The sequence below is a fragment of the Dryobates pubescens genome, chromosome 5 (assembly GCF_014839835.1).
Source record: "Dryobates pubescens isolate bDryPub1 chromosome 5, bDryPub1.pri, whole genome shotgun sequence".
Classification (NCBI taxonomy): domain Eukaryota; kingdom Metazoa; phylum Chordata; class Aves; order Piciformes; family Picidae; genus Dryobates; species Dryobates pubescens.
This window is the reverse complement of record NC_071616.1, coordinates 8116881-8140419: the sequence shown is the minus strand read 5'-3', so window position 1 is coordinate 8140419 and position 23539 is coordinate 8116881. Positions and strand designations below refer to the sequence as shown.

Genomic DNA, 23539 nt, shown 5'->3' with positions numbered 1-23539 from the left:
GCTCTAGTAGAATACTTTTCACCTGAGAAATGGTAGATGTCTACCAAAGGCAAGTCAAACTCCTAACTCCATGTTGCAATTGGGGGAAAAACCAACAACCACAAAGAAGAAGAAAAAAGTGTATTTTCATTTCAGTCAAGGCTGGTTCATTTTTATTCATTAAAAAAAAAAAAAAAGAAAAATGTTTGGGCTTCCTGTTAGGTTCACTGCTGGGTAACTTCATTTGTAAATTACAAAGATCTCCTACTCGGTAAAGCAATGGTAGGAGATAACTGTCTTCTAACCTTAATCTTTGACTATGACCTCCTTGTGATGTAGAAAGGGCTTAAGTTATTTCCACAGTCACCATCTCATTTGCCTGACAGTAGGGAAATAAAAGCCTTTTTTTAAGGAAACTTCGCATGAGGGTAAGGCTGCAGTGTGTTTGCTCAGTTTATACAAGCTGCCGCGAGCACAGCAAATCTGCCCTTCCTTGTTCCCACAGAACAGGTCTCCCCTAGCTGCTGCTCTGCCAGACGGATCCAGCCTCTGTGCTGACACCATGGCCTACAAACGCTGCTGTCGGCTGTCGGGCGGTGGCACGCCGGCACACACCGCGCAGCGCCCGCTCCATTGCTTCAGGAGGCTGGGAAGTCTTGGCTACCATAAGGAGACCTCGGTGAGGGCTGAAGCCTTCCCCTCCGAAGGGCTCACCGACCTATGTACGGAATACATCAGCCGTTGCCAGGTGCCACAGCGTGAAGCCCACGGGTGACAACCACCCTGATGTGTCGTAAGGGCGGCGTTTGCCCTCGCAGGCGGTATTCCTCCCTGAGGCGACGCGAGGGGCCGGCCTCCCCCACCCGAGCTCCTTTTTCCTAAGCCCTTTCGCCCCACCGCGGCAGCGCGGAGGCAGTACGGCAGCGGCCTGGGTCCGAGCAGCTTCTAGGCACCCCGCTCAAATTGCGGACGGATCTGCCCACGAGACCACGGGGTGGCCGAGCTGGGGCTGCTGAGGCGGAGGCCGGTACCGCAGCGAGGACGCAGCTTCCCGACGGAGCAGAGCGGTCGCTGCGACATCGGCGGCCAGCGCCGCGGGCCTGCCTCCGCTCCCGTCACAGGATCTCGCCACGGCTGCTTGCCCGCCTTTCCCTCAGAACCTCGTTGGTAAACGCTTGGTGGGGGACTCAAGCGGCTGGTCCACCGCCCCCGCGGCAGGGAACTACAGCGCCCAGCACGCACCTCGGCCCCGGGGCTGAGCCAGGGTGGCGGTGGCTGCTAGCGGAGCTTGCCGGCTCTCAACCAACCCCGCACCCCGCGCCACTTCCAGGTACGCCCGCCTCCGGTACCATAATTGATCTTGCTGGCAGCCAATCGCCCAGGAGGAATCTCCGCGGTGGTCCAATCACTGCTCCGAAAAAAGGGGTGCGGGCGGCGCCCTGGAGGACAGCGGGCTCGGTGGCGCCGCGGCTGAGGAAGGGCGAAAGCGGGGGTGCCGGCGCGGGTGAGCGCGGCCGGGCTCCGGCCGGGACTGCCGCAGGGATGGCGGCGGCGGCCGTGAGGGAGTTACCCCCTTTGGCGAGGGTCCCGGGCCTCTTCATAACCCCCTGAGCTCCTCTCCGCGGTGCGCGCAGCCGTTATCCCTCCCCGCGGGAGGGCCGGCGCCGTCCCGGCACTGCAGTCGCCATAGAGACCGCGCCGCACGCCATGGGGCGGAGGCTGGGCTGGGGGGCGCCGCTCTAGCCGTGTGCCCGTCCCTCCCTGCACCGCGCAGGCCATCCCCCACGGTGGCCGGGGGCGCCGGGCGCCGCAGGGACTCGCCGTGCTGCCCCGAGCAGCCAACGCCGACACCTCGGCCCCGTTCCAGGTGAGGAGACGCGGCGCTGCGCGGCGACCGTCGCCGTTACCCCTGCGCGTCCGCCGGAGCCGGCAGAGGTGGTCCCTCTGAGGGTGCGTCCGCGGGGCGCGGCCCTCGGACGCCGGCGACCGAACCCCTGTCGCCGGTCCGGCGGCAGCGGGTGTTGCGTGGGAGCCGCGTCGCGATTTCTCTCCCCGCGGGAGAGGGAGTTTGCCAGGCGCGGGAGCTGCTGGGGGCCACGGCTCTCCCCGAGAGGGGCATTTTGTTGCGGGGGATGCGCAGACGGGACGGGGTTATGTTGTCTGTGGAGTTAAGGTCCTCAGGTCGGGCGGGCTCCAGCAGCAGCCAGGCATCACCGCCCCGGCCTCCACCGAGAAGTCAAATTTATAGCACGAGATTTTTTTTGTCCCTCCCACTTGCTTCAAGAGACCAAAGGGTAGAGATATTTAAGTGTTCTGATGGCGAAACATCTCTGTTTTAAAATAGCTGCCTCGATAGTTCAGTTCTTGTGCTTGTGGGTGCGTGTAGCGGATGCGTATGTGGGCACGGCTGGATGGGGATCGGTCTGGCTGTCGCCTGGCGCTTTAAGTGCTGGAGCCATCAACAGCGGTTGCATCAATATATGAATACAGATCTGCCTGGCTAGGCCGCAGAGGCACTCGCTATGGAGATATAGTAAACATACGGTCTGCGTACGGGAGGCATTTAAAACCCATTATTGTACATATTCACAGCCTTTAAAAAAAGGAAATGGGGAGAATACCTTATCCCTTAAGTATGCAGATGATCTCTGGAGCTGCAACTGCATCCTTGTACTTCTGTTGTCACTCTAGAGCAGAAGCAATGAAAGGACAAAGATCGGTACGAGGTTTCTAACCTCTGGTGTAAGTCAGAGCAGTTGGGAGCAACTGCTTGTGTGAACGAGGGTGGATTTGCAAATATTAATCGTTTTCATTTATTATCTGAGGGTTAGGGAGATGAACACAATGGAGAGACCTCTGATTATAACCTTTTGGGGACCTTCTGCTGCATTTATAGCTAATCTGGAAAAGACTAGAGGAAATGAGTTGTAAAATAGGTTGTGAGAGCTTTCTTAGTTCGACTGTGCAGACCAGTTGAATTTCAGCGTAAATGCTCAGAACTAGTAAGCTATATTGACAGGAAGGTTGAGAGTCCTAAAATAAAACATACTATAGTTATTTTAAAGTCGTGTTAGCCTTTAAGTGAGTGATTAGTTTCCATGTTGTGGTTCTGGAAAAAAAAACGAGTAGAGTTTTTATGTATTCTGCATAGTTAATGCTGTGCCTCTGTTAAACACATGCTCTGCTTGTAGCTGTGTTAGTTCATTTTAGCTGCTGTATCTGGGAAAACAAAGGATTAAAGCTTAATTTTCTGCTCTTGTTTGGTTTTGCAAATATTTTTTGAGTCTAAAGGATGTGAACTCGTAGTACAAATTAAGCCAATGTTTTTATTCTGCATTAAATTGCACATAATACTTTAGTGATGGTGATTCTTTTGTTTTACAGTGTGAATTGCATTTAATGAAGTATTAAAACTTTCTTAACTTGTTAAAGCAGAAGTATGCTGAGGAATATTTGTTTGGCTTGTAAAAAAAATATATATATAGGAGAGTCTGACTGCAGTAGTTTTGTACATTTATTGGTCAAAAGTTGTTTTTGAAAATAGTGTATCAAGATAGCATAGTTTAAAAAAGGTGAAGATGGAATCATTTTTGATCGTCATGCTTTGTTTTTCTCCAATATATTTCTGATGTACTGCTGTGCTCTTGAAGTTCAGCATTTTTTAGAACTTACTCTTTTGCAAATGATGAGGTTGGAATGAGCGACTGGAATACGGTGATGTTGGTTAGGTGTAGTGTCGTCACTGTGCCGGTGCTGCGTGCTGCAGGCACTGTTACTGCTAACATCAGAGGTTCCAGAGAGGTTTTCCCGATGGGTCTGATGAAATCGAGAAAAAATTTTGAGTATGACAGAGTGATAAGTGTCGTTTTCCCTGTTCCAAACTGATTTCTAAGCGATCCATTCTGGATACATGTGCACAGAAGGTTAAATACTTGCTTTAGCATGTGAAGTTGTGCTGTATGGGTGTATTAATACGTTGCTATGTTGTCTGTGTTAGCTGAGGCTTGTTTATCTAGTGGAAATGAATTGATACTCTCCGTCAGGAGATGGACAGTTTTCTGTGTATCCTTGTGTGTGGCGTTGTGTCTTTCTCCTGCTCTGGGAAAGCACTGCACAAAGCCTTTGTGTTTGGCTAGAGGGGAGGAGAAACAGCTGCCTCTTCAGTGCCAGGATTCATAGTGGTCTCACAGGGATGCATTGCTGTCAGTGGACCAGCCACTCTCCTGCCTCCCTCATTCTGTTAAAGTGCTCTTTCCTCAGAGAAACCTGAGCTTTGTTCTATTGATCTCACAGAGCAGGGTGTTCACCATGGATCCAGCACATCCATCTGATGGGCCAGTTGTTAATGTACAGATGGACAAGAATTAGAACATACAAAATTGATTAAACGCAAGACACCCATTAAGGAATCCAAGAGCTGCAGATTATATTGTGTTTAAAACTTACTTATTATCAACAAAATTTCTTGTCCAAGACATCCATTAAGGAATCCAAGAGCTGCAGATTATATTGTGTTTAAAACTTACTTATTATCAACAAAATTTCTTGTCCATCATTGGCATGAGAGAAACTTGTTCAAATGGTTGACCTTTCATTTCTTTTTCTTCTGTTCAACGTTGTAGTATCTAGGCTACTTAAATGGTAATTAAACATGTTAACTTTAAGAGGAAGAAGTAGAAATTATTTCACTTGGAGGAGAGAGTGCACCTAAGTGGAGCAGTTTCATTTTTCTGCTTTCCATGCACTAATAGAGTGCTGTAATGGTTGTGCTGTATTCTGTGTCACACAGTGGTAGAAGGAGAATTCCCTCTGAGCCCTGTTGGAAACAATGAATACTATGTAATGTGGCTTTTAGTAACTGTCTTGTATGTTCTGTTAAAGTTCGTTCTTTGAAAATAGCATCCAATCTTTTACTTAATCCTTTGTAACTTGATTAAAATTGTAGAATTGTATTCTTTCTCCCCCCCCCCCCCACCCCCCCCCCTTTTTCCCCCCTTCAGTGCTAGATGTTAAGTAGTGTGCTTTGGAGGGAATCTGGTAACTCGGATTTTTATTTAAGCTGCTTATGAAATTGAGGTGCCATTCTTGGCAGTTTAAATTTACAGTCTCTCTTTCCCCCACCCCCCACCCCATAATAGCTTATATGTCACTAATCCTGCAACCTAAGCAGTGGAAGATTCAAACAATAAAATCTTACTTTTTGGTGCTTCACCTCTTGGTCTGGTTGAGTATCTTTTGCCCATTTCTGAGATGCTGTGCACATCATAACTTTCCGTAGCTTACTCTGTCACTGGTTTAGAATCAAAGAATCACCAAGGTTGGAAGAGACCACAAAGATCATCAAGTCCAACCTGTTACCCAAGACCTCATGACTACTAGACCATGGCTCCAAGTGCCACATCCAGTCCCCTCTTGAACACCTCCAGGGATGGTGACTCCACCACTCCCAGGGCAGCCCATTCCAATGGCCAACAACTCTCTCTGGGAAGAACTTTCTTCTCACCTCAAGCCTAAACTTGCCCTGGTGCAGTTTGAGACTGTGTCTTCTTGTTCTGGTGCTGGTTGCCTAGGAGAAGAGACCAACCCCCTCCTGGCTACAATTCTTTGAACTTGTTGTTCAATTAATGAAGACAAGCTTTCAAAAACCTTCAAAGTTGGGTTTTGGGTTTTTTTGATGAAGAAGGGACAGATTGAGTTTGATAGTTGGACTCAAAGGTCTTTTTTTCACCTAATAATAATATGATTCCATGAATTTGAGAAAAGGGAGGAAAAGTTGGAGAGTTGGGCAATGAGAAATTTAAGGAAATTCAACAAGGGCAAGTGTAGAGTCTTGCACCTGGGTAAGAACAACCTCATGGATCAGTATAGGTTGGGGACTGACCTGTTAGAGAGCAGTGAAGGGGAAAAGGACCTGGGGTCCTAGTGGATGGAAGGTTGACCATGAACCAGCAATGTGCCCTTGTGGCCAAGAAGGCCAGTGCTATTCTGGGGCGTATTAGAAGGTGTGTGATTAGTAGGTTGAGAGATATTCTCCTGTTCCTCTGCTCTGCCCTAGTGAGGCCACATCTGGAATATTGTGTCCAGTTCTGGGCCCCTCAATTCAAGAAGGACATTTGGGAACTGTTTGAAAGAGTCCAGTGCGGTGCCACGAAAATGATTAAAGGAGTGGAACATCTTCATTATGAGGAGAGACTGAGGGAACTGGGACTCTTTAGTTTGGAGAAGAGGAGACTGAGAGGTGACCTCATTAATGTTTATAAATATGTGAAGGATGAGTGCCAAGAGGATTGGGTCAGGCTCTTCTCAGTGATGCCCAGCGACAGGACATGGGACAATGGGTGGAAGTTGAGGCACAGGACATTCCATGGAAAGATGAGTTCAAATTTCACTGTGAGGGTGTTGGAACACTGGACCAGGCTGCCCAGGGGGGTTGTGGAGTGCCTGGAGGTATTCGAGACCCGTGTCAATGCGTTTCTGTGTGATCTGCTCTAGGTGATTCTGCTCTGGCAGGGTGGTTGGACGAGATGATCTTTTGAGCTCCCTTCTAACCCCTAACATGCTGTGATTCTGTGAAAAGGAGGGCAAACTGGGAAACTGGAGAAGTTTTTAGCATTTTTAACAAAACTGTATCTTCTTAAGAAGTCAGAAATACATTGCTCATTGTTACGTCCAGGATTGTCTTTCTGCAGCTCTTGTACTGCATGGTTGAGGACAATCCCGTGATGAAAAGCATTACTCAAATGCTGTTTCATGCTGTTGCTTTGTCTCTGAAGAGATTAATCAATTACTGAGAATTAGGTTATTTATGCTAGTGAGGAGCTCCATCCAGTAATTCTTACTTTTGGAGAAATGTGTATATGCTGCTTAACCTTGCGTTTGAGTGCAGGAAAAGCTTCTTAGAAGTTGGAGGATTTGAAGGCTGGCTGGGTTTTCATGAATACAGTTAAACAGATTACTCATGATATTGATGAGGAAAATATTTTTTTCCAATACATAGCTGTCCAATATATATAAAAAGGGTAAAATACACTGAATGTGCTTTGAGACCTTGTGAAACATGTGAAGTCTTTTCGTACAAGGCTATTTTTCATGTCTGGACGTTGAAAAGGGATTTGTTACTTGCTGCAGGGACAAGTTACTGTCTGGAGCCAGCATGGGGAAAAACTGAACTGATTGAGGTTGGTCTCCTCCCAGTCTCTTGAAATGGAAAGAATTTCATTATGTTTTTGATGCAGTTCTCTCACAACTGAAGTTACACAGAAATTATATTCTGTGTTAATGGACTTGTTCTGCTGGACAAGTCCATAGTTTGGAAAGATCTTGCCTTACAGAATTCCTGTGTTTGTCTCCAGTCAGCAACTGCTTATTGATTCTGAAAGAAGGGGCTCCTTCTGCTCTCTGGCATGTCCCAGATAATTCTCAGGTAGTGCTTATTGCTTCTGTCCTACAGTTTTTCAGGGTATTACCATTTTGTGGGGGTTATAGCTACACTTACTTGGTACAGTGCTCTTAAGCAGTGTAGTAGGAATGAGATTGCGTTGTTGTGTGGTGTGCCAGCAGGATGTGTCTTGTTGCAGCTGCTAGGTTTGCTGCTATAGTAATGCTTCAAATGCTTCTCTTGGTGAGCAGCATGGCTTCTGAGCAAATTAGGTATGTCTGGTTAGCCTCACAGTGCTGAAGTACTTAAAAAAAATAAAAGGGGTGAGAGGTGATTTGTAAGTAGAAAATGCTTCTTTGTAGAACTTACGTGCATTGTTATTTTGTTTTACATAATGTTATGTTATTTGCTACCTTGAAATAATTATTTTCCTGCCTTCCATTTGTCAGCACCCTGACTTAAATAGATCCAGATGGGCATTGTCCACTGATCTAAGTTGTATTAGATGAGGAGTGACTCTGGTACTCCTTGAGTTTCATTGAAGGCTCTGCCTTCATATGTGACACTTTGATTTTATGTTTCCAGCAATCTATAAAATCAAAGTATAATTCCCTAAGTCGAATCAGCTTAGGACAAATTGATGTACACTCTGAGAGCTGAAGGTGGGGAATTGATACTGGGTCATGATTCTTTTTCTGTATAAAGTTAATCTGCTGTTCTGTCAAGCCCTAGAGATTCTTGTGATAATCTCAATGGCTTGTGTGAAATTCTAGTTTTACAATTTTGAGCAAGATTGTTTTCCAGTGGGCAAACCAGTTGAACAGCTCATCTAGCTGGAGAAAAATTGTGAAAGAATCACAAGATAGATCACTGTGAAGCAAGTATTTATTGGTCTTGTGCTGGCTAACCCAGTCAGTGCTTGTCTTGACTAGGCAAGAACTAAGAAATTGATGCCTGAGCTGAGCAGCAAGCCATGAGCCTCCCACTGTAAAGCAGATACATGTAGGAAAGAGGCTGCATTATTGTCTGAATAGAATAGAATAGAATAGACCAGGTTGGAAGAAACCTTCAAGATCATCGCATCCAACCCATCAACCAATCCAACCCACCTAATCAACTAAACCATGGCACCAAGCACCCCATCAAGTCTCCTCCTGAACACCTCCAATGATGGTGACTCCACCACCTCCCCGGGCAGCCCATTCCAATGGGCAATCACTCTCTCTGTATAGAACTTCTTCCTAACCTCCAGCCTAAACCTCCCCTGGCACAGCCTGAGACTGTGTCCTCTTGTTCTGGTCTGGTGCTGGCTGTCATTTATAGACATACATACATATAATAATGTTTTTCATGGTAAGCTCTTGTGGATGAAATTGCACATTTTTTCTGAACCAGTCTAAAAGCTGTCTCCTATTTATGAGTGGAGGAAGATGTCTGTCCTCTGCCTGTGTGTGCCTTTTCTAGTGCCCATTGGTCTCTGAACTGTGCTGATTCAACTTGCTAATTTGATAGGGAACGATTGTGAGAAGGAAATTGGTTATATTGCTTTTTCTGCTGGGACTGGGTCGTGTTGTTATGTACAACTTCAGCCTGAAGGTCTAGCTGATAGAGTAGTTATACCAGATCCTTTCTATTACTGTAGCCTGGGTGCTGAGCTGATGTCTCTTTCTGCGTATTGTTAGCTTAGGGAGGAAGCAGGAGAAGGAGGAACGCTTTATCCCAGAGAGGCTTCTTTGAGGTGATGTTGCTGTCTCTTCTCTGTTGATTAGAAGGAAATTTGATCCAGATCCTAAATTCAGGCTGCATGTTTCTCCCTTTTGTCCATATTATTCTTAGGTACTTTGTGAGTTTTGAGCTTAATACCACAGTCATGTGGCTGTGCTTCTCTACATGTCTCCATGACTGACCTTTCCTTGACGAGTCAATTTTCCTTTGACCTCCCTTTGCAATCAGGAAGCAAGTATGCTTTGGCTGATTTGTTGGAATTGCTAGATAATGCACCAATGCTATTGTGAGCACCTGCATCAGTGTGCAATGGCTCCTTGAAATATTTTGCTTTCCGGGAGTAAAGGTTTGGACAGAACTAATTTATGGTCTCAGTCAGGACCGGGGCTGCCATATGGACAGCCGTGCAGTAGGTATTGCTTATATTTGGGGTTGATAGACCATCATGTGCTCTGGTAATCCTTCCTCTGAAAGAGGTGAAAACTGAAATCTTGGTCTTAAGAGTAGTAGCTATATTCTTATTTATTATCTGTAGTATTTGAGCTGCGACTGGGGTCAGGTGTGGAGGCAGCAGCAGATCCAGGCAGTGGGCAGTTGCATTGTGTATCACTCAGGTTATGTATTATTCCATCAGTATTATTGGTACTCCTGTTTCTTTTCTCTTTGTGTTGTTCTATTAAACTCTTCTTATCGTTGCCCTGGGGGGTTCTGTGTTTTCTCCTGATTCTTCTTCCAATCCCCCTGGGAGTTGGGGAGCAGTAAGCGAGCGGCTGTTAGTCGCTGACTGGGCCTAAATCACAACATTATTTCAGTTCCTATTATTAATAGGAAAAAAGAGATGCACACAGATTTCCCCTGTATCATTGTGTGTTTCTTGTTGCTCAGTAGAAATCTCCTAACCCTGCTTGCCGTGTGACTGTACATCCACCACCTGCTTTTACAGAGTAGAAATTACTTTTTGCTTAATCATTTCAAAATTAAGAAGTATCTCAGCACAGTTGGAACTGAATGTCCTCAAAGCAGGTTTAATGACTGTTGGTGTATTTAACACCACCACACCCCCCCAACCAAATCCAACAAAACCAACAACAAACACCCCCACCCCCCCTCAAAACTGGTATTGATAGAATCGTGTTTTTATAAGTAAAGAAAAGAACCTGTAGAGCACTCCTTATTATTTTGCAGTTATTCCACTCTTTTTTTTTCATTGTGGTGTCACATCTTACTGTTTCCATATCTACAAAACAAAAATCTGCATTCAGTCTGAGGTAAAACTTCTCGTCTGGGTTAGGAACTGGCTGTAGGGCTGAGCCCAGAGAGTGGTGGTGAATGGTGCCACATCCGGCTGGCGGCCAGTCACCAGTGGCGTCCCCCAGGGATCAGTGCTGGGCCCCATCCTCTTTAACATCTTCATTGATGATATGGATGAGGGGGTTGAGTCAGTCATCAGCAAGTTTGCAGATGACACCAAGTTGGGAACGGATGTTAGTCAGTTAGAAGGTAGAAAGGCTCTGCAGAGGGACCTTGACCGACTGGACAGATGGGCAGAGTCCAATGGCATGGCATTTAACAAGTCCAAGTGCCAGGTGCTGCACTTTGGCCACGGCAACCCCATGCAGAGCTACAGGCTGGGGTCAGAGTGGCTGGAGAGCTGCCAAACAGAGAGGGACCTGGGGGTGCTGATTGACACCCGCCTAAACATGAGCCAGCAGTGTGCCCAGGTGGCCAAGAGGGCCAATGGCATCCTGGCCTGCATTAAGAATAGTGTGGCCAGCAGGAGCAGGGAAGTCATTGTGCCCCTGTACTCTGCATTGGTTAGGCCACACCTTGAGTCCTGTGTCCAGTTCTGGGCCCCTCAGTTTAAGAAGGACATTGAGACACTTGAACGTGTCCAGAGAAGGGCAACAAGGCTGGTGAGAGGCCTTGAGCACAAGCCCTATGAGGAGAGGCTGAGGGAGCTGGGATTGTTTAGCCTGGAGAAGAGAAGGATCAGGGGTGACCTCATTGCCCTCTACAACTACCTGAAAGGTGGTTGTAGCCAGGAAGGGGTTGGTCTCTTCTCCCAGGCAACCAGCACCAGAACAAGGGGACACAGTCTCAAGCTGTGCCAGGGGAGGTTTAGACTCGAGGTAAGGAAAAAGTTCTTCACTGAGCGAGTCGTTCGTCATTGGAATGTGCTGCCCAGGGAGGTGGTGGAGTCACCGTCCCTGGAGGTGTTCAAGGGAAGATTGGACGTGGCACTTGGTGCCATGGTCTAGTCGTGAGGTCTGTTGGGACAGGTTGGACTTAATGATCCTTGGGGTCTCTTCCAACCTTGGTTATACTGTGATACTGTGATTTTTATTTCATATAGATCCAAGCGTTTAACCATTCAAAATGTACAAATAAGGCAGAGAGATTGTACATTGATTGTCTCTATTTACATGCAGCCAGTGCTTCTTAAAACGTGCCATAACAGCATGTAATGCTTTTCTTTGTTTTAAGTAAGGATGGTGTGAAAGGTTGTGATGGTTTTGGGGAAACTGCTGTTGCATTCTCAGGAATAGAGTTCTGTTTCTTTGGCACATAGTTAAAATTTGAGCTTGCACTGTTAGCTCTTAGAAATTAATACAGTTTTTGAAAGTCTCTTGATCCCCATGTTTATAGTACCTAAGCGTACTGATTCTTATGCTTCATTGTTCTGCCATGCTTTATTTTTTCAGCTGATCCCTGGACTGTTGAAAAGTGCTTTTGTGGACTGAGGACAGTCTCTGCATACTAAATTTGCCTGGGGCAGTTATGTTTTCCTGATGAAATGTACTTGTGTAGTTAATTTTCAAAGATGAGGAACTCATCACTTGCCTCAGCCTGGCTGTCTTAAGGCCAAGGGAATGGTTCTGGTTATTGAGGTGCCCAACACCATCTTCTCATGGACTCCTCTGAATGATGTGTGCTAGCAGTAGCTGCATAAGAGTACACAGCTCAGAAAGTCCTTCTGTTGTCTTTTAGCAATTACTAGTAATGAGGAAACCACTGAAATAGTTAATGAAGTGTTCTAGTAGTAGAAGATCTTTATTGACTCGAGATCTTTCTATGTTTGTAAGTAATCTAAAGGTTCTGTGTTTTACTCATACAATTTTGTATGTCAGAATGCAGATCTCTTGTAACTTCTTAGACTAGCACAATTTTTGTTAGGTGATTGAAGGAATTTAGCTTCCTAATTTTCCAGTCAGTACATCTTCTCAAGTATTTCAATAGTATCTTTTCCTGAAATATGAACACCGGAACTGGATGTAGTATTCCAGCAGCAATCCTACAACAAGCAGGCAGCGAGGTAGTACTCTCTCTCTCTTAGTATTTATTTGCCTACTCATCCATAGTTGTCACAGCCTTAGCACTGCAGCAGATGTGTTTATCAGAAGTGACTGATTATGTGTGTTGTGTTAGGTGACATCTCCGTTTACTCTTTGCTCCTTGGTGTATAATGTCTTCTTTCATTGGAGCTGGGACATGTGTAGCTTGATTGCAGTCTATTAACCATTCGGTGCTGCTTGCTGTGTGCTATCTCATCTCAGTGATAACTGCAGACCTTATGATATTATTTTTTTCTAGTGAAAATGTTTCAGTATGAAGTCAGGAATTGATTCCTATGGGACTGATTAGAGAAATGTTCGTTCAGTTAATTTGGGTTTGTATTTTGTGATCCTTATTTAATGTGTGATCTACAAATTTTCTGCCACTTCAGTTTCTTAAAACCAAGCTATGCCATGTGGTACAAACTTAGATGTCTTACAGAAGTATAAGTGCTATAATAACTATTGCCTTTATAGGCCAAACTTGTAATCTCATCTTAAAATGTTAGACAAGAGGGGCAACTTCGTTGAATGGCAGTAGTTGTATTGTCTTCCTTTATTTCTTTAACACTCAAGTACTCTCTTTTGCATGAAATAAATATCAAGTGTGTTACCTGTAGTTACCAAAATAATTTGATTTATCCTTTCCAAACATTGGCATAAGCTGTCTTTTGGAGCTGCCTGTGTTTCAGGAATGATCAATCAGAAATCACCTTGAAAATTCCTACTAATAAAGGTTATTCAAATGCATTCTGTTCAACCTGTCTAACTTGGTAGTGCCTGATTAATATTTATCATGGGAATGGAAGATCCATCATCACCACAATAGTCTCCCTGACCTCTCTGAGTACCTGATCCATCTTTGCCACACCTGGGATGTTCACTGGGGCTCTCCTCCGCTGTCTGTGCTGGCCTGGCCCTGGGGCTCCTGGCCTGGCCTAGCACTGCCTGCTGGGGATTGCTGGCCTCAGTGACCTGACCTGGGGTCTGATACAGGCAGAGTGCCACCTCTCTGAGAGCCACCCAGACACTGGGCAAGTAGTTAATGACTGCCTTGCAAAGAGGAAGCTACTGCTAACTATAGCATCTCGTTTTCATTTGCCATTATACTCTGGGACTTGCACAGAAAATCTGTATGCAATCTTTATCAAAATCTGTATGCAATCTTTACCTGCGTGGGAAGAAAACACTTCTGTGGAAAAAGTTTTCTGAGAGCCACAGCTTCTGGCTTTTTAATAGCCCCTAGTCATGCTCAGTATCATCACAAGCAGATATTTTTGTCATGCAAATTACACTAAATGTGTCTATGCTGGAGAGATAAGCTTTTCCAATGCAATTCTATAAGGTTTCACTGTGATGTGAAACAAGCAACTGTGCATCTCAGTAAACTTTCAGATAGTGTGTAAGGGCAAAAACATTAATCTGCCTGTAGCATAACAATTTTCACAAAAATGCCTATTTAGTCAGCTCAGCTCTGGTCTCAAGAGAGCCCTCTAAAACAGCCTCTGAAGATGGACCTGGAAAATAACAGCTATAAGCAACTTCCAGTTTACTATAGATAATAGTTCCATTTTCACCTCAGTGTCCCATTGCTGCTTATGTTGTCTTTTCCACAGCACTCTTTATTTTCTTATGTTTTAAAGATGAGCAGTGATAGAATAGAATAGACCAGACCAGGTTGGAAGAGACCTTCAAGATCATCGTGTCCAACCCATCAACCAATCCAACCCACCTAATCAACTAACCCATGGCACCAAGCACCCCATCAAGTCTCCTCCTGAACACCTCCAATGATGGTGACTCCACCACCTCCCCAGGCAGCCCATTCCAATGGGCAATCACTCTCTCTGTATAGAACTTCTTCCTAACATCCAGCCTACACCTCCCCTGGTGCAGCCTGAGACTGTGTCCTCTTGTTCTGGTGCTGGTTGCCTGGGAGAAGAGACCAACCTCTGCCTGTCTACAACCTCCCTTCAGGTAGTTGTAGAGAGCAATAAGGTCACCCCTGAGTCTCCTCTTCTCCAGGCTAAGCAACCCCAGCTCCCTCAGCCTCTCCTCACAGGGCTTGTGTTCCAAACCCCTCACCAACTTCGTTGCCCTTCTCTGGACTCGTTCCAGCAAGTCAACCTCCTTCCTAAACTGAGGGGTTCAGAACTGGACACAGGACTCAAGGTGCGGCCTAACCAGTGCAGTGTACAGGGGCACAATGACCTCCCTGCTCCTGCTGGCCACACTGTTCCTGATGCAGGCCAGGATGCCATTGGCCCTCTTGGCTGCCTGGGCACACTGCAGGCTCATGTTCATCCTACCATCAACCAGTACCCCCAGGTCCCTCTCTACCTGGCCGCTCTCCAGCCACTCTGACCCCAGCCTGTAGCACTGCATGGGGTTGCTGTGGCCAATGTGCAGAACCCGGCACTTGGATGCGTTCAATCTCATGCCGTTGGATTCTGCCCATCTGTCCAGCAGATGGGTGGATAGCAGCAGTTTAAATTATTATTAAACACAAGCCCCTTATTTTAGTAATTCCCTTTTACAAATACCTTACCCCATTTATTAATCATTAGAGTGCATTCAGTTGCTTGTGTGTGTAGCTACACTGCCAGATTTGCTGCCTTTTTCTTTAAGTAGTTATGGTTAGAAGTGTGAATCCTTGCTGATATAATTACAAAGTCCTGCATTCCTATTAAAAATATTATCATGTATTATGTAATGTACACATGTAAATAATGTCAGTATATATGTATATAATGTAATGTCATGTGTGATGTGTGTGTGTATATACCAAAAAAAAGTATGTTCTGTAGCATTCTTGACTACAAAGTATGTAGGTATAACAGCATTATAAATAATACTACATTTCTGATTCCCTGCGTTAATCTTTGCTTTGGTGCAGATGTACTACATCAGAGTGTTCATGATGAGCAGAAGCCACTGAGCTTTGATGGCCTCATTAGCAATTATGAGGAGCTAGTAACAAGAACTGGGAGAGAAGCAACACAAAGGAGTACCATTATGCTGGAAGGTTTTTTGAACATCTGGCACCTTCCTCCTTCCATCCTTCCTCCTCCTTTTTTCCTATATAATTCCTTTTCCTCAGGCCTTTCCTGGTGAGAGTTTTGGATGCCCTTCTGCTTTGAGGGTTCCATGGCTCTTAGGAAAGAGCCTGAATTTCTAGAGGGCACTCTTTCATTCAATGCTGCACACATTAGAGCAAAAAATCAGAATTAAGTAAGAGAATGCAAGGGAGCTAGCTAGCTGTAGATGTATTTAAAAAAAGGCAAAATCCAGAGGGTTACTTTATTATTCAGACTTTGTGTGTGTGTGAATTGGATTGTATGGTCTTTGAATGTGCTGATGGAAAGTAGTTTCTGTAAATTGTTCTAGTCTGTAGCATGTGTTTGTAAGTTTGCTTCATTTCTTCTGTATCCCCATATCCATGGCAATTTTACTTCACACACACAGAAAAGTCATTTCTAGCTAGTTGATTGAACCTTGTTTGAGATGTGCCTGTGATTTTTTTCCCTTAATAGAGAGGTGTAAGCATCTCACATCCTCTTTTAGCTTTCTCTGCTTTAAAATCGTTACTGAACAATTGTTGGTAGTTACTGAGCTGCTATTACTAGCTACCAGAATGGAGCAAATTGAAAACTGTTTTTTACAGTGTAGTGCTGCAGCCCTCAATGCTTAGCTAAAAGGTCTGGAAATGTGAGACTTGAATCTCTTCTCTTGTTGCTTCTATCACCAGCTACTTCAACTCAAGCTTTCCAGGGACAGGTTGTTCTTTTATCAGACTTGACAAAATGATAATGATCAACAAATGGATTTAAAGTGTGCTTCTACCCTGTGTGGTTTTTTTCCTTCTTTCTCTGTATGCTGTAGGGTCTGTAGGGCTTTAAATATTTAATAAGGTGGTAAAAGCATAGTCCTCTAGTGGGAGGAAGTTCTGTGTCAGCAAAAGTGTGTAATCACTTCTCGAGCAAACAATGCAGAAATCTTTGTATCCTTCTTTCTTGTGTGCAGATACTTCAGGCAAAGCTGTTTATAAAAGTGAAGAGAACGTCAATAGGTGTGAATATTGTATCAAGTAGCAGCAGTTAGAGCCATTTTTCTCCCCTTTTTCATCAGTTGTACGTTGTAACTTATTTGTAGGAAGGACAGTTATGTTCCCTCAGTTGTTTTACAGCAGTTGTTTGTGGGTGTTCATGAGGGAGAGTATTTTTTGTTGGTGGGGGGAGGAGTGGGGGCTTAAATTGAACACAGTATTCAAAGTTCCCTGAAGTCACTAAAAGCTGATATGAAAATCATAGTTGTTGTGACTGTTTATAACCTTGCTTCGTGAGGCTCAGACCTTCAGCAGCTTAGAATTTTTATCCTGTCACCTATACAGAAATCACTGTTGTGTGTTTTTCTGCTGCCAGAGGTAACAACCAGTTTTTAAACAAAACTTTTCTCTGTATTCAGACTGTAGCAAACTGCTGTACCTGGTTGTCAGTGAGTTCAAATGCATTCTGTGAATTTTCTTTGTTGAAATCTGACCCCGGATGCCTGCCCCAGCTTTGTTAAGAGAAAGGTAGTCTTGAGGTTAGGGGATGTGTATTAATGTGTTGTTTCTCTGCACCTAAGCTATGGAATTGTTCAAGGGTAATGACTAGAGGCATTTCCAAGTCTTTCTCAAAGCGGATACAGAGGGGGAAAAACTCATCCCTTGTCTAATCAATATCTTCAATCAATCAACTACAGCGTGGTTTTTGTAATTCTGAAGTTGTGTAACAAAGAGACATGGTAACCTGGTAAAAGCAGAGGTAATAGAATTGTCTTTTGAGGGTTGGTATGGCTGCAGTTATCATGACTTCTTATGGCATCTGTAGGATAAGGTGATGGAAAAAATTATGACTAATGTATGAGGTCATGGATAAGACAGTCATCTGTGATCTGTATAGTTCTGGAGGTTCATCTGCCTGTGATCACCACTATTGAATCCTGCCATGCTTTGTAGTTCTACAGTTCTTTGAAGCAGGAGTTAGACTCCATACTGACTGTTTAGACCTATCGAGAGAAAAAGCATTGGGTGGGTGAGGCACTCGCAAAACAAAACAAAAGACTTCATTGTGATTGTCATAGAATACAAGGTTGGAAGGGACCTCAAGGATCATCTGGTTCAACCTTTCTTGGGAAAAGCATGGCCTGGATAAGATGTATCAGTACCCTGTCCAGTGGAATTTTAAGTGTGCAGTATTAGGGTGTCCACCACTTTCCCTGAGAGAGGATTCCAATGGATCATTTTTCTTATTGTGAAAAACTCTCCTCATATGTCCAGTCAGAATCTCTCCATGAGTAACTTGTACCCATTACACCTTCATCTTCTCCATGTGACTCCTTCTGCAAAGGGAGTCCCCATCTTCTTTGTAGCCACCCTTTAAATAATGGAACGTGATTGTGATTTAAACCTTTAGTGAAGGTTGGCCCAACCTGGTTCTCTCAGCCTTTCCTCCTATGACAGCTTCCCAGTCCTTTGATAATTTTTGTTGTCATTCTCTGGACCTTCTCCAGTAGCTCCACATCTCTCTTGTACAGTGAGGACCAAAACTGAACACAGCATTCCAAGTGTGGCCTGAAAAGCATTGAATAGAGAGGGGCAATGATATCTTTATCTCTGCTGGTAATGCCCTCGTTGATGGAATGCATCCCGTTGGATTTCTTTGCCACAGCAGCATGCTGTTCACTGATATTGAGCTTCTTGTCCACTAGGACCCCCAGGTCTCTTTCCACAAAGCTGTTCCCTAGCTGGGTAAATCCAAGCCTGTGCTTCACTCCTGGATTATGTTTTCCCAGGTGCAAGGCCTTACACTTGTCCTTGTTGAAGGACATGATTATGATTTAACAGAGGGCAAAACCTGTATATTTATAGTGTATTTTTGAATTTAAAATTTTCTGCAGCAGTATTTTGGCATAACTTCTGTCTTGGGGACAAACAATTTATTAGACTGCATTGCATAAAGCAAGGCTTTTAGCTAGGCTGGAGAGGAGAAAAATGGATTATTGACCGTAGTAATGTCCAGCTAAGCTAATGTGAGCTACTCATTACTTCATATGTGCCACCGTGGAAGCATTTCTACCTATTCACCCTCTCTCCTGGTGTAAGGACTTGTATTGCCACCTAGTGATTTGGATCAGGGAACTGAGCTAGCTTAAAACAAAGCTTTTCTGAAAGGGTTGGTGATGTATTCCTTAGTCTGGTTCATGGGGTGCTCTGGAATGTTAAGGAAAGGTTTTTGATGTGCTGGATGAATTTACTGGAGGAAGTGCACTGCTGGACCTGTTAACTCAGAAACAGAGAAGTGGTCGCACATGTGAAGACTGATGGCAGCCTTGGCTGCAGCAGCGATCTGAGACAGTTGGTTAGGTTAAGACCAAGGGGAATTAAGGAGAACAATAGGGATATTAGACTTGAGAAGAGCAGATTTGGGCTTATTCAGGGAATGAATGAGTGAAGTCCTGTGGCAGGCTGCTCTGAAGTTTACAAGACCTGAGGATATTTTTCTGCAGCTCCGCTGGCAGAGTAGAATTAGCAAAAAATGATCTGTTTCTGTGGACTCAGAGCTGCCAGTCTGTCTTGTGAAACGAATCTCCAGTTTTAGAAGAGTTTAAAAAAGCTGGGTCTGCTGCCAGAACTTGAATCAGAACCTCTGTAACGTGGTGTAAATTGCAAGTGCCACATAAAGTGTAAAAAAAATTGAAAGCATTTTCTAAAGTGATTTTTTTTGTTTTTAAATTTAACTAACAGCTATTGTAATTGAAGCGCCAGTACTTAGCTGTGATATCATTTGAGTATGATTATATGATGTTAAGTGGGTTTGATAGCACTGGACATTTTAATGTTGGAGGTCTCTTACTGCAATAGCACATTCTATGAATAGCCCCAGTAGTTTGGTTGGTGGGGTTGTTGTTGTTTGTTTGTTTCAGTAGCAGTAGGTATAATCTAAACTTTACATTATTGCTCCACAGGATTTTAGCAAAAGCTGTGTTATGAGAAACTAACTGATATTTACATAAGAACATAAATCTGAATTGTTGCCAAAATGGAGATGTATTTAATAGCCTACGAATGGTTTGAACTCAGCTATGGTTAAAATTGCTTCAGATCCCACGCTGCACTGTGACTGCCCCAAGCCATGTGCCCTTTCGTCTTTTTATGTAACTTAGCATTTTATAAAAGAGACATGGAAACTAATTTTTAGTCTGTGCTTTAAAAAATATGTATTTTAATAGATTTGATACTTTGGCTGAGGACTAGGTTTCTAATGGACATCGAGACACTTGAACGTGTCCAGAGAAGGGCAAGAAGGCTGGGGAGAGGCGTTAAGCACAAGCCCTATGAGGAGAGGCTGAGGGAGCTGGGATTGTTTAGCCTGGAGAAGAGGAGGCTCATTCTAACCCACATGACTCTATTTTAAAAACTCCTGGGATTTGGAAGATGGGAATTTGTTCTATCAGATCCATATTACCTTCTCAGCTATCCTGACTTTTATCCAAGTGGTCAGTAATTCTATCCATCATTACAGTTTCTACTGATTTGCTGGGTACAAATACTGAATTTCCAGGCATGAAGTTTACTGGATGTCCTGTGTAACCTTTTTAAAGGTACTCAAAACCCACCTGTATGTGTTCCTGTGTGATCTGGTATAGGTGATCCTGCTCTGACGGGGGGGTTGGACTAGATGATCTTTCAAGGTTCCTTCCAACCCCCTAACATTCTGTGATTCTGTAAAAATTAACAATATGTTTGCCATGCTCCAATCTTTGTAAATGTATCATCATAAACAGATCAGATTCTTATTTCTTAACTTTCTTTTAAACCCAGCTAAATAATATCTGACACTGGTGACAATAGTTTCAATTTGGTTTACTTATTCCTTGTCCCTTTCTTCAGTCACTTAATTTAAAGGCAGGCTGGACAGATGGGCAGAGTCCAACGGCATGAGATTTAACACATCCAAGTGCCGAGTTCTGCACATTGGCCACGGCAACCCCATGCAGAGCTACAGGCTGGGGTCAGAGTGGCTGGAGAGCAGCCAGGCAGAGAGAGACCTAGGGGTATTGGTCGATGGTAGGCTGAACATGAGCCTGCAGTGTGTCCAGGCAGCCAAGAGGGCCAATGGCATCCTGGCCTGCATCAGGAACAGTGTGGCCAGCAGGAGCAGGGAGGTCATTCTGCCCCTGTATGCTGCACTGGTTAGGCCACACCTTGAGTGTGTGTCCAGTTCTGGGCCCCTCAGTTTAGGAAGGAGGTTGACTTGCTGGAACGAGTCCAGAGAAGGGCAACAAAGCTGGTGAGGGGTTTGGAACACAAGCCCTGTGAGGAGAGGCTGAGGGAGCTGGGGTTGCTTAGCCTGGAGAAGAGAAGACTCAGGAGTGACCTTATTGCTCTCTACAACTACCTGAAGGGAGGTTGTAGACAGGCGGAGGTTGGTCTCTTCTCCCAAGCAGCCAGCACCAGAACAAGAGGACACAGTCTCAGGCAGTGCCAGGGGAGGTTTAGGCTGGATGGTAGGAAGAAGTTCTATACAGAGAGAGTGATTGCCCATTGGAATGGGCTGCCCGAGGAGGTGGTGTAGTCACCATCACTGGAGGTGTTCAGGAAGATGGGGTGCTTGGTGCCGTGGTTTAGTTGTTTAGGTGGGTTGGATTAGTTGATGGGTTGGACGCAATGATCTTGAAGGTCTCTTCCAACCTGGTTTATTCTGTTCTATTCTATTAATTGGTATTTTATGCTTTGCTTCTTACTGTTCCTGTATTAGAGAAACTGCTTGGTTTGCAAAATCAAAACAAAGCAAAAATGGGAGACATGGTCAGGCAGTATCACTAAAGCCATGACCGTGATGTTGTTGCGTGCTGGATAATGATGTTTTGAAGAAAAATGATACTTAGATATCTGAGGAATGCATTCCAAATTTGAAAGCAAACCCATTCATGATTCAGATGAAAGATCATGGATCAGGTTTTCTTTGTGAATAACTTTTGCAATTTTTTTTTCTTTTTAAATGGAACTAGAATTAAAAATGTAAATATTGAGCTTGATTACCGATCAGCCTATTAAGTATAGCTTGCTGTGCTGTAGTGTGTATTCACAGATGATCTAGAAAAGATGCAAACACTGAAGTTAGTGTCTGGTGGTATTAGGATATGAAAATCAGTAGAGATGGAGACAGACAGGGAAGACCTGGAGAAAGATCTTGCAGCTCAGGAGCCCTCAATACAGGAAAGACATGGACCAGATGGAGTGGGTCCAGAGAAGGGCCATGAAAATGATTAGGGGGGTGAAGCACCTCTGCTACTAAGAAAGGCTGAGGAAGCTGTGGTTATTCAGCCTGGAGAAGAGAAGGCTCTGGGGAGACCTAATAATAACTTTCCAGTACCTGAAGGGGATCTACAAGAATGGTGAAGAGAGACTGTTTACAATGCCTGTACTGATAGGATGAGGGGCAGTGGCTTCAAACTAGAGAACAGTAGATTTAGATGGGACCCTAGGATAAGTTCTATACCATGAAGGTAGTGGAATGGTAATGGGTTGCCCAGGGAGGTGGTTGAGGCCCCATTCCTCAGGATATTCAAGGTGAGGCTCAACATGGCTCTGGACAACCTGATCTAGTTGAGGATGTCCCTGCTTACTTCAGAGGGGGTTGGACTGGATGGTTTTTGGAGGTCCCTTCCAACCCAGACCATTCTACGATTCTATGTAAGGAAAAAGAATTTTTAAATTTACACAGTGATGAGCTTACTTCTCTGGAATGGGGTTTTGCAGGTCCTCTGGAAATAGCAGGTCAATGCCCAATAGCAATGCTGGTCTCCACATGACAGAGGGGATGTGGTAGAACTGAAATAAGCACATGGATGGTGACAAAAATCAGTGAAAGACAAATAGGTGAAGTAGTAAATGAGGGGACATATGGTAGCAGTGCATTCCTTGTCTAGGACTAAGAGGTGAATGGGGAGCAACTCTAAACTCAACTTTCCAGTACAAGGGTTAATGAACCTTAAATGTATCTACAGAAGACAAATTGGAAAAGTGGTGTTCTTCTTCCCCACAGCATGGAATTAAGTTACGATTTACTTGCAGTGGAGAGTTATGGGTGCCAAAAGCTTTCAGGGGTCCAGAAAAGATACAGGGAACTCAGAGATTAAAAATCTTAAATTCTGTCTTTAGCTCAGAGATTTTTGTGTCCCAGCGCACTAGATCATCAGAAAATATTATGGGAAAGTGTGATTATTTGCTTTCTGTGTCCTTTTGTTCTTCCTTAGATGTCTGCTGCTGGCAACAGTCAGAGACAGGAGATTGGGCTAGGAGGATCTTTGATCTAATGCAGCCTGTCTGCTCCTGTGATTAGCTGTCTATGCTATCTACATTTCTTCTGTCTAACCTAGTAGTTTTTTCCTGCTGTAAATTAAATTGGTATTTTTGGATTTGTCCCAACTTTAAATGCCTTTGCTGAAGTTCTGTTTCAGTTTCTCAATACATGTCTCCCATTTCAAGCCTTGAAGGACCTCTGATGAAGAGCTCAAGTTTCAATCACTGTTGATAGAAGCTGCCTTCAGCTATGGCTACAAAGCAAGTCATGTTGTTGACTCTAACCCCTGTAGCTTGGAAATTTCCAGGACAAATCATTTTAGGGACAGACTAGTGAGGCAGTCCTAAGAGAGCTACCCATCTCCTGTTTCAGTGGATTGTGCTTCTAGATTCAGTATTGCCTGAGCCCATGTGATCATTGTGGAATACCCTGTGAACAAGAGAGACTCTGGCACTGTACAGAGAGCTCCTCTGAAGCCAGCTCAGACTGAAGATAAAGTAATAGCTTGTGCCGTTCTGCTGGGAATAGCTTGTTGTAGTGTGGTGGTTTGAAAGGAAAGGCTCTGCTTTCCCTCCCCCACTGAGAAAGAGACCACGGCTAAACCCAGTCGGAGAAATGAGATTATATTTTACAAGGAAACAGATTCTATGTAACACAACAAATACAGGTATTTTACAATATATACAGGAATATACAGCAAATGAACTCAACCAGAAACCAGACCCCCCACAGAGGGGGCTTCCCCCTGTGCCCCCTTCAACCCCCTACCTCCCTTC

At 44.5% G+C, this 23539-nt stretch overlaps 1 protein-coding gene across 1 annotated transcript in view; it reads left to right on the top strand.

The window, feature by feature from the left end:
* Window positions 1-1459: 1459 nt before the first annotated feature.
* Window positions 1460-23539, top strand: part of TTBK2 (tau tubulin kinase 2) — a 109062-nt gene continuing 86982 nt past the window's right edge. The window contains 1 exon segment of the mRNA XM_054161527.1: window positions 1460-1846. The gene's annotated coding sequence lies outside the window, so the exon portion shown is untranslated.